Source organism: Arachis ipaensis, chromosome B6 (assembly GCF_059453495.1).
Source record: "Arachis ipaensis isolate K30076 ecotype BB chromosome B6, ASM5945349v1, whole genome shotgun sequence".
NCBI classification, from domain to species: domain Eukaryota; kingdom Viridiplantae; phylum Streptophyta; class Magnoliopsida; order Fabales; family Fabaceae; genus Arachis; species Arachis ipaensis.
The window spans coordinates 81,660,247-81,666,589 of NC_142441.1; the positions used below are offsets into that span (position 1 = coordinate 81,660,247).

Below are 6,343 nucleotides of genomic sequence, written 5' to 3' on the forward strand. Positions count from 1 at the left end.
GAAGAGGTCTCTGTGTGCTGGTCTTTATGTTACTGCACCATTTCTTTACTTACTTGTATGCTTGTCCCTTTTGAATCAAATGAAAAGAGAATGAGTGAGTTTTAAAAAGACCAGAGAAGAGTTCATACTAGGGAATAAATCCATGAGTTTGTGGTATGGTCATAAGTTAGCTAAGTTGGTTCAACCACAAGGTGGAAAGACAACTATCGGTCATGAATACTATGCCTGAGACACACCCCATGAGACTAGCTAAGTAAGAAGATCCTAATAAGAAAAAGGGAAAGAACAATCAAGGTTGAGGAATAAAAGAAAAAGAGTAAGCAATAAGGCCAGGCACCAATAGTTTTAAATCTTGAGGCATGTGTTTGTGGTGTTCCTGTGTGAGGGATCTACTTGGATGAATAAGCTCTTAGGAGTGCCTTATCACTTGGTAACTTGGGTTAACTAACTCGGGATTATCAGCTGAAAGTCCACTATCAAGAGTAACCCTCACCACAGAACATTTAGTAACCCAAAGAGGTGCTGGACACCAAGGCCTCAAGTAAAGAAAAAGAATAAACTATATGCCTGTGGTGTGCATGTATGGGGGAGAGACTTGAGCAAGTAAGTCCTTAGAGGTGTCTCAACACCTAGCACCTTGAACCAACTGGTTCGGGAGTGTTGGTTGAAAGCTTATCTTAAAGAGTTGCCCCCTTATAGAACACTTAGCCTGAAGGACACCAATAAGCCCTGAAATGACAATAAAAGGATCAATGAATAAAAGTATCATGGGATGTAAGCAAAGTGAGTATTGTAGGGCATGATAAAAGTCTGAAAGCCAGGAATGAATCTAAGTTGCTATGCATGAAACCACCATAAAATCAGTGACATGACTTCCACAAGAATGACTCATTTCTCTTGGCATTTCATTCATCATTCTCTTGTTCCAGTACTTGCTTAGGGACAAGCAAGCTTTAAGTTTGGTGTTGTGATGCCAGGGCATTTTGGCCAGTTTCACTGACCTTTTCTTTACTATTTTTAGGGTAGTTTCATGCATTTTCTTAGGAAATAAGCTAGTTTTGGGTAGATATTCACTTACACCTGGATTCAATCATACATTGTGCATTTTACATGATTTCATGAGGATTTTGCATGAATTTAGTGACAAATTGTATGCTGCATTACCCATGACTTGGACTAGAACTTTGATGCACTCTATTGTTTGATTTCAGGACCAAAGGAAGCAAGGAATGGGAGGTAACTTGCAAAGTTAATGAGAAAAGTGACTGCCAATAACGCTCTCGAAGCCATCATTACCCACGTTAAGAGTCACGTTAACTAAGTTAACGTGAACTCTAATGTGAAAAAGGGAATTTGGGCCAACGTTAGTGACACTTAACATTCTCACTAACATTGGCCAATGCTCACAAGTGGACACGTTAGAGTCCACGTTAACTTAGTTGACGTGGCCTTTAACGTTAAAAAGGGGAACTGAAGCAAACGTTAGTGACATTCAACATTGTCACTAACGTTTGCCTAAGTGCACAATGCCACGTTAACGCCCACGTTAACTTAGTTAACGTGGAGGCTAACGTGTAAGAAGAAGGTGATGGCCAACGTTAGTGACACTTAACATTGTCACTAACGTTAGAAGGAGCCACACAAGCCACTATGAGCCACGTTAACTCCCACGTTAACTTAGTTAACGTGGAAGCTAACGTGGATGAGTAAATAATGAGCTAACATTAGTGACACTCAACATTGTCACTAACGTTGGGGATGGCTAAGCATGGCCACGTTATAGAGCCACGTTAACTAAGTTAACGTGGACTCTAACGTAAGACATGGGGGCACATTGGAACGTTAGTGACAATGTTGAGTGTCACTAACGTTCTCGAAGGATGGCAAGCCCACGTTAAAGAGCCACGTTAACTAAGTTAACGTGGGCTCTAACGTAGGAGCAATGGGGGCATTTCAACATTATTGGGAAAGTTAAGCCCCAATAACGTGTGCGAAGGACCTAGAGGCAATGTTAGTGGCAACGTTTGTGCCACTAACATTAAAGTTAACGTGGCTTTTACTTAGGAACGTTAGTGAGAAAGTTGATTGTCACTAACGTTCTCGAACTCATATTTTCACTAAACGTTAACACCCCTAACGCCCTGAGCTCAAGTCTCTGCCCACTTCACACTTTCTCTCTACAAGTAAAGCCAAGTCCAAATGAAGAAAAGAACTGCTTCAAACTCAAGAAAATAGCATAGAACTACTTCTTGTATTTACTTTCTCTGCACTTCTAGTTTTCATTATGTATTCTCCATCTTTGTTTTCGTTTTCCAGAGCTATGAACAACTAAACCCCTTTCATTGGGTTAGGGAGCTCTGTTGTAATTTGATGGATCAATACTAGTTTTCATTATTCTTCTTCTATCTTTTCTCTTGATTTTACTTGAAAGCTTTCGATCTTCATCCAATTGGGTAGTTATCTTGGAAAAGAAACTATTCATACTTGGATCTCTTCGGAACCTTGGAAGAGGAATGAAGAGATCAAGCTAGAAATGCTTTCTCATGCTGGACCAAATTGGGTTTGGATGGATATGTGACTATAATCCTCTCAATGCTTGATTTGGGAAATGCATGTGGTATAATCAGTGACCATACTTCATCTCTTCTTATGAGCAATTTACCAAGGAATTGGCTATTGATCAAGATTTGAGAGATTGAATTACAAGAAATTGTAATTCAATCACTTAAGATTGCCAAGGAGATCAATGAGTGCATTGATTGAGGAAGAGATGTAAATGAGATTGATCTGGAGAATGCAACATCTCCTAAGCCCAATGAACTCCCCATTTCTAATCTTATTCATTCTCTTTAATTTCTGTCATTTACATTTATGAGCAATTCCCCCATTCCCATTTAAGATTCCGCAATTTACTTTCTGCCATTTACTTTCCCGCCATTTAATTTTCTGCAATTCTCAAGTTAATTCCTGATTAGCTCAACTAGAACATTCCTCTAATTAAAGTTGCTTGATCAATCAATCCTTGTGGGATTCGACCTCACTCTATTGTGAGTTTTTACTTGACGACAAATTCGGTACACTTGCCGAAGGAAATTTGTTATGAGACAAGTTTTCCGTGCATCAAGTTTATGGCGCCGTTGCCGGGGATTGATTGTGCATCAACAATGATTAGATTGGAGGATAACTAGATTGAGCATTTTATTTTTTGTTTGATTTAAATTTCTGTTTGAGTTATTTACTTCCTGTTTTAGTTAATTTCTTCCCTTACCTCTACTTTTCCTGTTTTATTCGCACTAACCCACTAACTGTTTGATATATTGCATCACTCACACTAACAGTAATTCTGGCAGATATACTTTCTGCACCTATTCTCTTTGCTTGTACTTGTTGGTTGTATGACAGGGAGAAGAAGCGGGGCTTCAACTTCCTTTGATTCTGAACCTGATAGAACCTTCCTTAGACTAAGGAGGGAGGCAAGAGACAAATGTGTAGTTGGTGCTGAAAAAGAGGAGGAACACTTTGAGGAATACTTTGAACCAAACATGGAAGAAAACATGGAAAACCATCATGAAGAAGAGGCTCACAACCATGGCAGAAGAGGTCGAGCAAATCATGCTGGGGAGGATAGAAGAGTTTTAGGCTCCTACATCAACCCAAACCTGGGAAACTGAGGGAGTAGCATTCAAAAGCCAACCATCCATGCCAACAATTTTGAACTGAAGCCACAGCTCATCACCCTTGTGCAGAACAACTGTTCGTTCGGAGGAAGTGTCCAAGAGGACCCAAATCAACATTTAACCACCTTCCTGAGAATATGTGACACAGTGAAGTCTAATGGTGTTTATCCTGACGCCTATAGACTGCTCTTATTTCCATTCTCACTCAAGGATAAGGCAGCCAAGTGGATGGAAACTTTCCCAAGGGAAAGCTTGACAACTTGGGAAGATGTGGTGAACAAATTCTTAGCAAGACTTTACCATCCTCAACGAATCAATAGGTTGAGAGTTGAGGTCCAAACCTTCAGGCAACAAGATGGTGAGACTCTATATGAGGCATGGGAGAGGTTTAAGGACCTGACAAGGAGGTGTCCACCTGACATGTTCAACGAATGGGTGCAGCTGCACATTTTCTATGAAGGGCTCTCTTATGAGTCAAAGAAGGAACATAGACCATTCACCGGAGGATCTTTGAACAAGAAGAAAACCATTGAGGAAGCTATAGATGTTATTGAAACAGTAGCAGAGAACGACTACTTCTATGCTTCCGAAAGAGGGAACACAAGAGGAGTAATGGAGCTAAACAATGTAGATGCTCTGTTGGCCCAAAACAAGCTCATTACCCAACAGCTGGCTGACCTCACCAAGAAGATGGAGAGGAACCAAGTGGCAGCAATCTCCACTTCATCAACAACCCAAGAAGGAGTGAATGAAGAGGCAGATGGTAGCCAGGAGCAAGCCAACTACATCGGGAATTCACCTAGGCAGAACCATGATCCATACTCCAAGACTTACAACCCTGGATGGAGGAATCACCCAAACTTTGGGTGGGGAAATCAACAAGACCAAAGCCTTGATCAAAGACGCCCAAATCCAAACAATGCAGCTCACCAACACTTCACATCTAGACCATATCAACATCCCAATAACAACACCTCTCCACATTCATATCAAGGCCAGAACAACCCTCCTCAACCAGACCTATCATCATTTGATGAAAGAATCTCAAGGATTGAAAATCTACTTGAAGGCATATGCAAGGATATCCAGGACAGTAAAGCATTCAAGGAGGAAGTGCGAGCCAGTTTCAAGAATCAGGGAGACACAATCAAGAGGTTAGAATCTCAAGTAGGATATCTCTCTGAGCAAATTCCCAAACCCACAGATGGATTTCCAAGTGACACAGAGAAGAATCCGAGAGGTGAAATAAAGAAAGTAAGATGGGAAGATTACAAGATGGTCACTATAAGTGATAAGGAGACTGAGGACAAGCCAAGCAAGCTGTCAGAACAACCTGAAGATACCTCAGCAGAGAAGGAGGAAAAAGAATACCAGGAATCAGAAATATCAAAACAGGAGCTGCTGAGACTCTATGCACCTTTTCCCCAGCTGCTCAATGGTGCTGTGGAAAAGAGAATATACTCAAGATTTCTAGACTTGTTTGCATCTCTGCATGTGAACATACCATTCATCAAGATTATCCAACAAATGCCTGCATTCATCAAGTACATGAAGGAGCTGCTTCCTAGGAAAATCTCACTCAAGGGAGGCCAAACTATAGTGATGAACAAGGAGTGCAGTGCCCTCATTCAACCGTAGTTGCCTACGAAAAGAAAAGATCCAGGGAGTTTTTATGTCCCCTGTGCCATAGGAGAAACAATGTTTGATAGAGCACTATGCGATTTGGGAGCGAGCATCAACTTAATGCCCTTAGCCCTGGTGAAGAGACTGCAGATCAATGAGATATTGCCCACAGATGTGGTCATCAGGCTGGCTGACAAAACTCAAAAACAAGCAATAGGAGTGGTGGAAAATGTGTTGTTAAAGGTGGGGAAATACTTTCTTCCCACAGACTTTGTCATCTTGGACATGGAAGAGAATCACACTCACCCAATCATATTGGGAAGACCATTCCTAGCTACAGCCAGAGCACTCATAGATGTGGAGCGAGGGGAGCTAATATTGAGGATCCATGATGAGCAACTCAGCTTCAATGTCTTCAAACTCTCCCAAGAAGCTGACCAAGAAAATAAAGAACCAAGCAATGATCATACTGAGATGCTGACAGAGGAAACAAGCACTGATTCACTACCAACACATCCTAAAACCCCATTGCATGAGGAACAAGGCAAACAACCATTGTCACAGCTCAAGGAGAAGCTGGAGGAACCTAAACCACCAGAGGCATGTGAATACAACAACAAAATTCCCTTAGAAGAAGTTACCAAGAGCAAGGCAACATCAAAAGGGACAAAGAAGAAGGTACCAAGGGGGTGGAGGAACAAGAAGATCCCTACGGAAAACTTCTCTCCAGGAGATAAAGTGATCTCAGCTTACTTCCCAGATATCCCCCCTAGTCTCCCCACTGTACCATCTCAGTTACCTAAGGTCTTCACTATTAACAGAGTCCTCTCCTTGGAACATGTAGAGATCATTGATACAACCAATGGATATAAGTCCAAGGCAAGAGGGGAGGACTTGAAGCATTATCAACCTCCCTGATGAAGAAGAAATGTCAAGCTAGTGACGCTAAAGAAGCGCTTCATGGGAGGCAACCCATGTTTTATTAGATTTTACTATTGAATAAGTCAATATTCATAAATTCCAACCCAAACTTGGTGAACTCC

At 41.4% G+C, this 6,343-nt stretch overlaps 1 non-coding gene across 1 annotated transcript; it reads right to left on the reverse strand.

Moving 5' to 3' along the window:
• Nucleotides 1-3,995: 3,995 nt before the first annotated feature.
• LOC148561518 (small nucleolar RNA R71) lies at nt 3,996-4,099 on the reverse strand. Its single transcript, XR_015887562.1, has one exon. It is a non-coding gene; the product is annotated as a small nucleolar RNA R71 (small nucleolar RNA).
• Nucleotides 4,100-6,343: the final 2,244 nt, after the last annotated feature.